The sequence below is a fragment of the Balaenoptera ricei genome, chromosome 9 (genome assembly GCF_028023285.1).
Source record: "Balaenoptera ricei isolate mBalRic1 chromosome 9, mBalRic1.hap2, whole genome shotgun sequence".
NCBI lineage: Eukaryota > Metazoa > Chordata > Mammalia > Artiodactyla > Balaenopteridae > Balaenoptera > Balaenoptera ricei.
In genome coordinates, this window is record NC_082647.1 from 97,208,920 (window position 1) to 97,223,502 (window position 14,583).

The following is a 14,583-nucleotide window of genomic DNA, read 5'->3' on the forward strand; positions in this document are numbered from 1 at the left end:
AATGAAATCTTTGTCATTACATCTTCTGACTTGTTTTGTTGTTGATTACATAGGAAAGCTGCCTTTGTAGGTAAGTAAATTCTCTTAAAAATTCTTCAAGTGTATCAGTTTACTCTCCTAGGGTTTTCCAAGTACATAATCATGTTGGTTACAAAAGATGACTTTATCTCATCCTAGCCAATATTTTAATCTCTTATTTGTTTCATGTTTTAGTGTATGCACTGGACCTGAAAATAACATTATTTAAAAATGGTCCTGGTATACATCCTTGTTTAGGTCTTGATTTTAATTAGCTTTCTTCTAGACCAGTTATTCTCTACTTTTTTGCTGGAGTCCCAACCCCCTGAGATTCTGATTTAATTGGTCTGGGGCAGACCTCAGGCTTCAGTAGGTTTTAAAAGCTCTCCAGGTGATTCTTATGTTCAGGGAATTGAGACCCCGGAGCTCCAGGTAATTTACCATGAAGTATGTTAGCTGCTTATTTAATATATATATTCCTTATCATGTTTAGGAAGGATTTGCTGTCCTAGAAGCCTAAGATTTGGTTTTTTGTTTGTTTGGGGGTTTTTTGTTTGTTTGTTTAGAAAGTGTTGCAATTATCTATTGAGATACATATATATACACATACATATATATACACATATATATTCTTATTGGATATATTAAAATGAATGAATAAAACATCCTTGTATTTATTCCTAGGTTAAAGTTGCCATGGTGGGTAATCCCTTTATTGTTTTACTGAGTTCAGTTTGCATTTACAGTTATCATTTAGAATGATGTATTTCTATGTACTCTCTGTCCTACTTTAGTAATGACAACAGTAATAATAGCATTATGTTTAAGAAGTGTTTATCTTCCAGATACTGTTCGAAATCCCTTATATGATTATTTCATTTATTTCTCAGTCTTACACATAATGGGAATTCAAGCACTAAACGCTTAAACATCCTGCCCACAGTCACAGAGCTAGGGCATGGGAGAGACAGGATTTGAAGTCCAGTAATTGGCGCTGGAGGACATGTTGGGAGCATTATTTCATCCCACCCTGCCGCTCTCAGTCCCATCACGTGCCCCCTGTGTGACCCTGGGTAGCAGACAAATAAGTTCCTTAACCTCTGGTTTCTTCAGTTTGCTCACTGGTAAAATGAGGATAATAGTTATCCCTCCCTTGTAGGGTCGTCCGAAGAATTGCCTGAATTAATATTTGTGAAGTGCTCAGAACCATGCCTGACACTAAGGACCACATAGTGTATCTTAAATAGATCCTAGCCAGGCTATCCGGTTGCGGGTCTTATCCATTACCTCTTTGGAGTCAGGGTTATGCCAGTTTAAAAAAATGACCTGAGTAGCTTTCATTCTCTTGCTAGTTTTTCTTAAATCAATTTTAGTCATTTCTATTTTCTCCCAATTGTTCATTTTCTATTTTATTAGCATAGTCACACAGAGTTTTTTTTAATAATAAAAAGTTCTATACTGTTATCACCTTTTATTTTCCTCATATTTTTGAATTTTCTCTGTTTACAAAAAGAAACACTAGCTTTGATTTTATTGATTTTGTTTTGGTTATTTAAAAAGAAAACAGTCCTTGAATTTATCTCTTAATGCTATTTATTTTCTGTTTTATAAATAATTGATTTCTGGGTTTTTATATCTATCTTTTTTTCTTTAAGTTTAATTTTTATTTATTTATTTATTTTATTTATTTATGGCTGTGTTGGGTCTTCGTTGCTGTGCGAGGGCTTTCTCTAGTTGTGGCAAGTGGGGGCCACTCTTCATCGCGGTGCGCGGGCCTCTCACTGTCGCGGCCTCTCTTGTTGCGGAGCACAGGCTCCAGACGCGCAGGCTCAGTAATTGTGGCTCACGGGCCTAGTTGCTCCGCGGCATGTGGGATCTTCCCAGACCAGGGCTCGAACCCGTGTCCCCTGCATTGGCAGGCACACTCTCAACCACTGCGCCACCAGGGAAGCCCCTATATCTATCTTCTTGAATAAAAGGCTTCATTTATCTCGTTTTAATCCAGGATCACAATTTTTCCTGTGTATGCCTTTGATCAGATAAACATTTTTTTTATTTGTGCTATTCCTAATCAACCTGCTTTTGAGGTGTTACCCCAATCACTTTGTTCACCCTTTGTCAGCCCCTTTTCCAGCCACATTTATTCCCTCTCCATTTGCTCCCTCAGGCTACTGTCTCCTCTGGGGCCTCTCTTATAAAACAGGTATTCTCTTGACTCAGTGTATCTCCTTCCAGCAAGGGGTGATTAGATATAATTGCAGTGATGGAGGGGTGATTAGATTTTTCATTCATCTTTCTGAACCGGTTACATGATCCAGGCTCCCAAAGGGACAATTGATAGTTCTCCCATACAAACAAGAAGTAACTAGAAAATATAATGAAAGAGCTGGTGTCATTTACCCTAACAGGAGAAAGAGGAGGAGGGAAAGGAAGAAGAGGAGGAGAGAGGGAAGGAAAGAAGGAGGGAGGGAGGGAGGGAGGAAGGAAAGGAGGGAAGGAAGGAATAAACTTAAGAAACATGCAGGAACTATATAAAGAAGACTTTCACAAAACTAAAAATCTTCTGAGAGACATTTAAAAAGGAAAAACAGCTTGAATATAAATGGAGAGCTATTCCTTGTATTGGAATAGGAAAAGCTAATATTGTAAGAATGTCAATTCTCTCTAAATTAATATGTAAATTTGTTGCAAGCCCAATAAAATATTAATTGATTTTTAAAATCAGAGTAGCTGGTTCTAAGCTTTGTGTAAATATCAAAATTCAAGCTCAGCCAGAAAAAAATTTCTGAAAAGGACGTATGATGAATTTCGGCCAAGTTCTACCAGATAATGAAATATATTACAAAGCAAATGTGATTAAGCCAGATGAATGACTCATGAGAGACAATCCAGAACTGGACTCAAATGCATATGCAAATTTAGTATATGACAAAGGTGACATTTCAAAGCAAATGCATTATTCAAATAATAGTAATAATGAAACTCTTCATACAGTTATAATACTTTTTTCTTATGAATGTTTTCATTTTTGTTATATATTTATTATATGTTATAACATTTGTTATGAATGTTACACATTTTTATATAAAAGAATCTGTAAATTCCTAGGAGAAAATGGAAATTACTTTTATATTATGGATTGGGTAAAACCTTTTTAATATTTACTGAGCACTTGTTGCCAAGGACTTCAAGGACTTTCTAAACACTTTACATATATTTATTTATTTGATCCCCACACTATGTTATCATCCCCATTTGACAAAGGAGAAAGCAAAGCATGAGAAGCTGAAGGAAAGTTGGCTCTTGACCCCATGGCTCAAAAGTGGCAGAGTGGAAGTACACAACTAGATAGTTTTACTCTGAAGCTGGTGTTCTCAACCATCATGATAAGCTAGCTGTGTAAGCAACCGACAAATGACCTGGAAAAGAAACAAACAAAGATGGAGCCCAGTGATGGTCCAGCTTGCTGGGCTTAATCCGTCCTTGACCTTGAAACATGGGCAATATCTGACTGCATGTGTTCACAGATGAGTCACTGTTGGCACAGGTATAAAATGTCCTGGCATTATTATCTTTTTTTAAAAATATTTTTTGTTTTTGGCTGCGTTGGGTCTTTGTTGCTGCACATGGGCTTTCTCTAGTTGCAGTGAGCAGGGGCTACTCTTCATTGCGGTGCACAGGCTTCTCATTGCAATGGCTTCTCTTTGTTGCGGAGCATAGGCTCTAGGTGTGCGGGCTTCAGTAGTTGTGGCACACAGGCTCAGTAGTTGTGGCCTGTGGGCTCTAGAACGCAGGCTCAGTAGTTGTGGCACACGGGCTTAGTTGCTCCCACGGTGTGTGGGATCTTCCCGGACCAGGGCTTGAACCTGTGTCCCCTGCATTGGCAGGCGGATTCCTAACCACTGCGCCAGCAGGGAAGTCCCCTTGGCATTATTATCTAACCTGTGATAATAGGGAGCAGGATGGCCCTGGTAGAGGGAAACTGTGCCCACAAGCAGGAAGTAAGAATCAGGTGATACAATGTGTGAAAAGCAGTTTTACAATCTGGTAAAGTAATTATGCTGGACCTGGCAGGACCTTACCTTGGAAATACAAAATGCCATCATAAACAACCCATGTGTTTCCCACAAAGAAGAAAAGCAAGCATACCCAACATCTGCATGCCTGATGGCGCCTGGCATGCTTTGTTTAAAGCCTGTCTATTGTGTGGGTCATAGTGTTAAAGAGAAAAACCACATGGATTTGTTGTGTTCAAGTCTATGATACCAAATCCTAGATTTAATACCTAAATTAATTGCAACTTCAACCTTTCCCAGAAATGTACTCTAAATCAACCAGTTTGGAGTTTTCTGGTCAGCACCAGTGAGGTAATCTGTCACATCAGCTGGCCCTCTCCATCCCATTCCAGAAAAAGAAGAGACAATCTTCATGAAAAAATCATGGTCCTTTCCCCAAAAAAGAAGAAGTCCTGGCACCAAATTACCCTTTCTTTTCTTTTGCTAATGACTTCCTTGCCCCACTCCCCTTTCTATAAAAGTCTTCCATTTTGTATTCCTCCTAGGAGTCCTACTGTTTACTAGGTGGGATGCTTCCTGATTCATGAGTTCCCCTAATAAAGCCAATTAGATATTCAAATTAACTCGGCTGAATTGTTTTTTAACAATAGTAAACTACAACTTCTGTAGGGTTGATGCATCAGGGGGCTCATTTTTGTCAACCCTCCAACCCATTCCTCTGCAGAATTACTTATCTTACTGTCCACCCCGAATTAAATTCCCGATGGAAAAATGATTTTTGATATAAATCAATCTATAAAGGTCTAGGAGAAAACATGGTGAAATTATTCTTAATATCCAGAGTGAAATAGATCTTTCCTAAACTTGAACATTAAGCTCAGATGTTATGAGGGAAAAGAGGGATCGTCTTTACTTTATTAAAATTTAAAATTTTTGTATAGAAAAAATAAAGTCAAAAGGCAAATGAAAATTAGAGAAAACATCTGTACCACCCATAGCAGACAAAAGGGTAATTTCCATAATACATTAAGAGCTTTACAAAAACAAAATGCAATACAAAACAATAATAATAATTTTAAAAAAACAATGGAATGAACAGAGGACCCAAACAAGAAGCACACTAGAAAAGAAATATAAATGGCTTAACAAATATGAGAAGATGGTCAACCTCATAATTTTAGAAAGCAATTTAAAATAAAAATGAAACACCACTATTCATCTGTTGGACAAAAATCTTTGCTAATGCACAATATTGGCGAGGGAAGAGGAAGGAGACACTTTCAGACACTGAGTAGATTAACTGGTACCTCTTCTTTGGAGGGTAATTAAACATGATAATAGTAATAATAATAATAGCAATAGCTTTGTTGACTGAAAGAAAAACGCCCAACATGAGAGTTGTGAGTTTACGTTCCATTCGGGGTCTTAGTGAGGACTATAGCCCAGGAGACAGCCACTCAGTAGCTCTGAGTAAATTGCTCCAGAGAAGTAGGGGAGGAACCAGTAGATATGCATTTTTTGGCTAGAAAATACATGCTGTCAAGCATACATCTTGGTAAAAGATTACTGCTAATCACAAACAACATATCTCAAGTTAATGATTTAGTGCTTTTCTATATATGGGAAGATGCAAGAATCTGAGGTCATTGAAAGTCTTCCTGAGATATGCATCTTAACTATCTAGGGGCCCTCTTATCTAAAGCACAGAGTGCCCTATCCTGTTTTTCATCCTGAATTCCTCTCAGGTGCAGGTGCAGGTGCACTGTCCTGCGTGGGTTGTGACTTAACCCTTAACTGGGTGATGAGTGACACTTCTTGTTCTTTTTTTTCCACAGCTTACATTTATTGAGTATTTGCTATGTTGGACAGACAATGGTCTATGTGTTTAGATATTTTAATTCATGCACTCCTCATAACAACCAAATGAAGTGGTTTCTATTGTTATCCCTATGAGAAAACTGAGGCACGTAAAGATTAAGAAACTTGATGAACAACGAGGTCCTACTGTATAGCACTAGGAACTATATTCAATATCCTGTGACAAATCGTAATGGAAAAGAATATGAAAAACAATATATATATAAGTATAAATGAGTCACTTTGCTGTACAGAAGAAATTAACACAACATTGTAAATCAACTATACTTCAATAAAATTTTTTTTAAAAATGTGAAAAAAATAAATGAATCATACTGGAAGGGGAACAAAAAGATCAAGAAGCTTGCTCAAGATCACATGTCCAGTAAACGGAGAAGCTGGATTCAAACTCAAACAGTCTGAAAAATTCAGTTTAAAATGCCAAGCTTAACAAGGTCCATAAAAATTAAGAATGTTTACACTTATTATCTATACCCATTCATTAGAATTAGGTTTGGCTACACAACACAGAAAAGAAAATAACTATCGAGGTAAAAGTGTATTTCTCTCCCATGTAAATAAAGTCCAGTCCAAAACTGGTAGAACAGCTTGATTATATGAAGTACTTAGGAATCTGGTTCTCTCCAGCTCACCACTCACCGTCCAAAGGGTGTGGCCCTAGATCTCATAGTCCAAGGCAGCAGGTGAATTACAGGAAGGAATAAAAAATAAAGGACAAAGGCATGCACCAGTTGTCTCAAAGAAGTTTCTCAGAAGCTGCCACACTGCTTTGGCTACAAGGGAGGCTGGGAAATGTCTTAATTCTGTGCAGCCATAGGCACAGCTAAGCCTCAATAATGAGCAAGGAAGAGGAGGGGAATGGATATTGAGGGGTCTCTGTCCTTCCTACTGACACCACAATTCCAGTTCTAGGAAAATTTCCAACAGACGAATGGCACATTTGTACAAAAATATATTATACTGATTATTCTCCATTTATCCTTCCAGATATATTTTTGACCCTTCTCTGCCAGCCTGTGCCCTGGGACTTGACCTCCACGGATCAGCATCATTTGGGCTTTCTTGTCTTCTGGATTCCACTTGTATTCAGCAGATGTACCAGCAGGAAACCAGAGAGCAAGAGGAGAGCGCAGCCAGGATATTTACTCTGATGGCTACAGTTTTGGCAGTGGCTACACTTTTCAATCTATGGCCACAGCTCCTGTTGGGTAACCCCTCTCGTAGGGCAAAGGGCTCACTGGCGTCTACCAACACTGCTCCCTCCCCATGTCCTTTTGTGCCTAGGGGAGGTGAGGGCTTCTCACTGTTGCTAGTTCCTGACCACTTAACCATGTAATGTTTGGTTCATTAATCCTGCCAGCACCTGTATCAACAGTCCCTCCATTATAGTCGCTTCAGTTAAGCTTTGGAGGTACCACTTGCTTCCCCCTGGACTCTGGCTGATACACATACGTACAAGGATTTTTACTGCAGCATTGCTTGAAATCGCAGTAGATTAGAAACAAATTAAATATTCATCAATAGGGGTCTGATTAAATACGTATAATACAATCAGAGTAGAAGTATTATGTAGCAGTTTGAAAAATAATGTCTCACTGTACTATACAGTTAACATTTTAAGAGGGTCGGTCTCATGTTCTACGTTCTTACCACAATTAAAAAGTAGGTCTCCAGGAGCTAAAATGGAGAGCTCTTGATGGTAGGAGCTACTGACTAGTTTTAAAATATATATTCAGATAGGTGTACATGTGTGTTTTATATATATGCCTTTATATACTAAGATGTGTGTTTTATACATAATATGCATTTATACACTTAGAGGTTTGTGGGAAAAAAACTAGAAAGTGATAATAGTGGTTACCTCTGGGGAAGAATAATGGAGGCCCAGGGCAGGACAGAGATTTACTTTCACTGAATATCCTTTTATACTATATGAATTTTTACCATGTATTACTACCCTTAAAAACAAAAGTAGTTAGGGAAAAAAATATTGCTTTCCTCAGGACACATATAGGGAAATGTAGGAATAGGACGATAACATTCCTTTGATACTCCATTACTTAATCGGGATTCCAACTTCCTCTCCTCTCCACTCTCTGTCCTCCCTTTGTCTTCTCCCCCTATACAGGGCCACACCGAGAATCCTCCTTTTAAGAAAGGGCAGCACCTCAGCCCCTTGAGGCTAGTGTAGTTCTTAATGTGGCCCTCCCCAGGTGGCCATTGCTCTCACCACATTCGAGCTTTTCCATGATCCAGAACCTTCTTACCAGCTTATAGTTCTAACCATTAACCTTTCAAGGACCGGCCTCTGAGGAAATTAAACTACCTTTCAGGCTTCTGAAAAGAGATCTTACTCTCAGTTTATAACTCTTGGAACATGGTGAATTCTGCTAGGATTGACCAAAAGGACCCTCTGGTTGAATTCAAAAGTACCAGAGTCTTGGTGTGGCTTTTGTCTTTGGATCCCATTTCTTCCTTCATTTATTGACTTAGCATCAATATATGGAGTATTTGTGTTACCTGAAAAACTGGGTTCACCTCTTGGTGAGTATCAAGCCAAAAGACACAACCAAGCCAAAGATCAGGAGAAGGAAGGATTTATTACTTGAGCAAGTAAGGAGAACACCGGGGAGATTTCCCAAAGCAGTGTCTCCCCAAACAGCAAAAGTGGGGAAATTTTAAGCTAAGGCCACATGCATATTCATGAAGGGATTTGAGGAGTGTAGGCATATTCATGAAGGGGCTTGAGCAGAGGAGAATGCCATATAGAGTTGGGGCAAAGGTCGACAGGGTCCAAGCTTTAGATGACTAAAGCCATGAGGGTCAGAAAAGGTCAACATCATCATCCCTTAGGTTCCAGTTGATCTGGTTGCTGACCTCTCAAGGGGGATTTAATTTCTGCAAAACAGCTCAAGAAAGTGCTTCAGGCTAAGCTTTACCATTGAAACAGAAAGGGGAGTCTTTACAACTGATTCGTTATCTTTGCTATTGTTCCTTCTCTTGCCTGATAACAGTGGTTTATTCTTTTGTTCCTTTAGGATCATTATTACTGAGACCTGTCAAAGGGCAAGCATTGTAGCCAGGCTTAGATCACAAAATGGCACAGGCCTAAAATGGCTTCTCTAACGTGAAAAAGCTATATCTGGTTCTTCTCCTCCAGGGACCCCTACCCTATCTGCTTATACCTGCCCTGTTCCAAAACTCTAGGAGGTACCAGAAGTTAAGACAATGAGTGAACCCTGTCCGTGAAAGATTAATTCTTATGGAGGGGACACAAAAGTGTAAGAGATGCCAATAGAAGTGAATACAGAGATTAGAGTCAGGGCTCAGAGAGAGAGTGGTTGATCGTACTCGGGAACCAGGATGGGTGACTAGAAGAACTACCTAAGAGTATGAGAGGTAGGGGTGGTGGTAATAAAAGGTGGTGAGGGTGTCCTAGGAGGACAAGTGAAAGGGAAGACCATGTAAAATAGCAGAAGCAATACAACTTGAAGCAGGACATTTAAAATAACTTAAAACTGTTGATGGAAGATTAACACAGGAAGTCAATATGTTGAAGGTCATTGGTGTCATCCTCATCCTAGAGAGAATCAAAAGGGAAAGATGGAGGAATGGGTTAAGAGTGCCTATCACAGTCATTATTCAGGAAAGAAAAAAAAAAAAAGAATAAATATTTGGCTCTTGTTTTAGACTGCATTAAAATGTGTTCATATTAAGATGCTGCCTTAACATTCTTGTACCTGTTGGGGGGTAAGGACATCTAGGCATGAAATAATAGGGCATGTTAAAGAAACTGCTGATCGTTGATGGGGCTAGAGCCTACAGGCATGGACAAATGGCCAGGGAATAATAAGGACGCAGTCACTGAACTGGGGACACCACGGTAAGGAGAGTTCCAGCTCACTTGTACTCCTGGCTTCTAGATGTCTTTGAATATGTCATGTTACTGTCGGCTCTGGGAAATATCAGACTCACCTACTGGGGTATTGGAAGAATTTAGTTTAAAATGTGCATGAATGCAATTTGAAGAAAAGGTGGGAGGGGGCAGCTGTATGGGAAAGGCCTTTGCTATCATGCTGGAAGTGTGGGGAACCATGGTTCAGCCGGGCAGTGATGTAACCACTGCATGTTAGAAAGATCACTCTAGGTGGGGTATGGAGGGTGAGGTCAAATATGAGACTACTGCACTGATACTAAGCAAAGCTGGAGAAGGGAGAGGCATGCAAGGAATGTTGATGCAGTAGAATCAACTAGTTACTATTTAAATGATGGGAGAGAGGGAATGGGAAGAACTGAAGAAATCTCCTAGTTTTCTGGTGACCTAACAGGTGGAGGTGTCATATGCTATAATAAAGAATAAAGACAGAGAAGGAAATTTGGGGAAAATACATTGAGTTTGAGGTTATTTGTGGGATGGTCACATAACGAAGTCTAGGACACAGTCAAGAATGAGAATAACTTAATTTCACTCTTTTACTTGTATCCTCTTCCTCTATTCAATCTCTCTTTTCCCTGCCCTCTAATCCTTGACCCGCCTGTCTCCTTTCCACTCCAGTTTTGCATAGTTAACTCCTACTCACTCTTTAAGGATTAGCTCAAGCAACACGCCATCCAAAAAGTCCCTCATGACACATCATCTCCTTCTCACAAAGCTGAGGTAGGTGGTTTTGCCCTCATGCTCTTAAAATGCTCTACGCTTGTTTGTATCATTACACCATAATGTACACGGAATTATAATTCATTTACAGGTCTGTCTCCCCTACGTGATTTTAATTTCCTTGTTGGTAGGGTCTACATCCTTACGTCTAATATCCCCAATATACAGCACAGTGGATGTATATTAAGATGGAGTAGGCTCTCAGTGGTTGTTGAATGAATGAATGAATGTCTTGAGTGGGAGAAGGAACATTTCTTTCTCTGAGACTGGAGTGGAGGTTGGAGGACGTTGAAGGTTGTAGGTGTAGGGAACTCAGTGAGAGCTTGAAGGTGTCCATGATCTAAGTTCTATCTATGAAGTAAGAATCATTTCCCCAAAGAAAGGTGAGAAAGACATTTGGAGGAAAATGATGGAGGTTTGGAACAGCTTCTGTAAGGAGTGGGAATGGAAGGTGACCAGACATATTTAAGATTGTCAAGGAGCCTGAAGGGTCCAGCTGACATTGGCAGCAATAAAGTGATAGTGGCAGTGACCCCAAAGACTATGTGATTCCCTCCAGCAGCTCAGTGGGTTGCGTATGAGAGGAGGGGACTGAGAGTGAAACTCATCCAAGGTTCAAGGCCAGCAAGGCAGATTCGTCAGAGGATGAGAGGCTCTGAAGCAAAGCGGAGTGTAGACTGGATGAAGAAGGGAAGTGGAGCCATGATGGACAAGAGACAGACAAACCAGGGTGAGGGAGTGAGGACTACAAGTCTCCCTCAGGCTGAAGAAGAGAAGTTGTGGGTAAGATAGTGGGACACCCGGTCAGGGGAGGGGATTCCAGAGTTGGACGTCTGGGTGGTGACAGAGCCCAGACTGTGGCCATGGAAGTTAGCTGCTAAAGGGACCTAGTGAGTAAGGTTGTGGGCGTCCGAACAGTCAGAGAACTTTGAAGCTACGTTCTTGGACCGACATTCCCAGAACTCTGAAATTGCCCATAATAGAAGCAGGAACAAGGTGAAAAGAAGAGTAAGAACAGGATTCCAGAAAGTTCAAAGGAAAGTGGATGGTGCTCAGGGATTAAATAGGTAGAGTGAGAAGGATGGAGGCAAGAAGTTCAAGGGAGAGTAGAAAGGATTTCTGCATGAGTTGAAAGGTCACGGTCAGGAGGCGGTCATGGGGAGCCTGTAGAATACTGACCAGCCTCTCTCCTAACTCTGAAGGAGTGTTTTTCCCTACTGGAGCAAACTCTTCAACCTAAAGAGATTAGACGGCCTTTATCTTTGCCCTTTGCTCTGGCATCAGGATTCCGCTTTCACAATCAACTTTTGGGTCCCCAATCTCATGCTCTTATTCTGTTTTTCTATGGGCATAACTCCATGTTCTAAGAAAGTTATGATGCATTTTCTCATCAAAACTAATCTGTCCTGTTTTTCACTCCTTACTGTGACTGGTAGAATCAAGTCTACGGGAAGTAACTTGAGTTTCCTGTTAGTCGATCATGGACTGACAGGCTACTCTTCCCAATAAATATATTTGCATCTTGGAAGATCCTCCCAGAAACATAACAGCATAACCCAACTCACCCTACAAAGTCAGCAAGAAGGCAGCCTTCCTGGTGTACCTCAAAACACAAAGCTCTCTGTGTTCTAGAGTTTCTTCTTTTACGAATTTAAATCCCACATGAGCAGGTAGCCCAAAGGCAATGCTGTAATTTATTTTAAGTTAGGGAGTGAAAGAAAGATAAACTGCCAGAAAGATATTTTAAGTTGATAGGAAGAAGGGGTAGAATAACAAAGTCCTAAACCCACAGTCATTCACGCAGGACATCATAAGTTCCCAGGATTTCAGGTTAAACAACATGTGCTTTACATAGTAGAAAAGCACCAGCCTTGCCTTCCTCTTCATGCTCTGTCTGTACCTGGTCACCATGAAAGCTGCTGGACACCTAGTAAAACAGCCCAATCTATAACAGATGGAAGCTGAGTACCCATAAAATACTGTGGCAGGCATGTGTAAGCAGAGGATATGAAGTATAAAATATGGTCCCTGCTTTAAGAAACATGAAACTTAAGGGAAACCTAAGACAAATAGACACGAACAATTAACGAACCATAAGAGTCAGAACCTGTGTTAAAGTAATACTACTTCCTGCCAGCATCAAGGATTAAACACTTTACTGCTTTGGAATTGTTAATATCACCAACGTGTTAGAAAGTTCCCTCGAGTGCTGGAATGCTGTAGAAGGTTGGCCTTTGCTGAGCACAGACATGTCCCAAACCCATGCATTGTGACGCCAGCCAGCCAGATCGCAGGCTCTTCATGTCCCGCTCCTTGCACGATGAGCTGCCACGTCTGTCTGTCTATGACACCACCTGGCTTAACAAAGTAGGTCACACCAGGGTTTCTGGCTCCAAGACAGTGAGCGGCCCGGGAACATGCTGTAACTGAAAGAGACCGTGAGGAGTATTTTCCGTAGAGACTTTTATGAGTAAGAATGCCAAAAGAAGATTCAAACTATCATCAGTGTTTTTACCTTTAACCCATTCTCCTTTTCCTTTGTTATACAGCCTATATGCTAGTAAAATGTACAAATTCAACACATTTCTACTACCTTGACGTAGAGTGTTGTAAGAAATAACATCTTATATTGTGTAATTCATTTACAAAATTCTTCCACACGTATGACGTCATTTGATCCTCAAAGTAAACTCCGTAGAAGTATTATTGAACCAATTGACATGGGCTTCAATTTCACTCCACCACTAAAGCTGAGGAAGCAGTTATCTTACTCATCCTCAGGGGCAGGAGTTCCCCTCCTTGTAGAGCAGCTGAACCTGGTTCTAAATGTCACCACTCTTTCTATCTCTAGACCCTATCTCCCTGTTCTAAATGTCACCACTCTTTCTATCTCTACACCCTACCTCTCTTACCTGCCGACCCTTCCTGCTGATTCTCTCCCTGGAATTCAATGCAGTTTGATAAGCGATTAATGAATGCCAACCATGGGCCAAATACAACACTAGGATTTCAGATTACTAAATCGACACCCTCGAGGAACAGCCAAACTAACTAGGGAGACAGGGAAATATATCAGTGCAATATGGCAGCTATTATTACAGGAGAGGGATGCACAGATACCACGATAGCTCCAAGAAGGCAGTAATGAACTCTGCCTGGTAGGCTCAAGTAAGTGGCAGTTGAGCCAGAAGTTGGAAGATGACTAAACAGGGTAGAGAGGACATTCCAGGCAGATGGAACAGTCCGTGAAAAGGTAAAGGGGTAGGGAACGGCAAGAAATTCAATTTAATTCACCTCTTATGTATATCAACATCCAATGTCATTGGAGAAAGACACACAACAGTTATCTCAGGCCCGTTGACCTCAAGTAAGGTCACAGGGCTACTCACTTACACCTCTAGACTACTACTGGGATGTTAGGGAAAAACCCGAACGAACTTTCTGCCCAACCCCATACTTCCCAACTCCTTTCTCTGCAGACTTCCAACTGTTCACTCTCTTCTTGTACCTTTGCTTCCTATTGCACTGAGAAAATGCAACCAGTGAGAAGAAAACTTGCAAAATCACCTGCTACCACATCTACCATCTTACCTGTATCTATTCCCATGTCCTCTTCTCTCACCAGCATTAGTATGGATGACCTGTTCATCCCTGTCTGAGCCAACTCTTCTTTGGACATTGAACTTGAGGCACTCTTGCCTTCTTCAAGGACACTGCTGCCAGCAATTCTCCCCCGCTCTCCCACATCATCATTTCCATCAGCAAAATGGACAATATGAAAAGGATGTTACTTCTCCAGTCTTAAAGAGAAAAAAAGCCCTCTTTTGACCCCACTTCCTTCCCTTCCCACCCACCACTGCCTCATTTTTCTCCTTCACTTTGTAACAAAACTCCTTGAAAGAACTGCCTATCCGTTGTCTCCTCCAATTCTCTGTAGGACCCACTCAAATTAGGCTTTTCCCCAGTGCCAAGGGAACTGCTCTTGCCCTGTGGCGATGGTCTCCACTTTGCAAT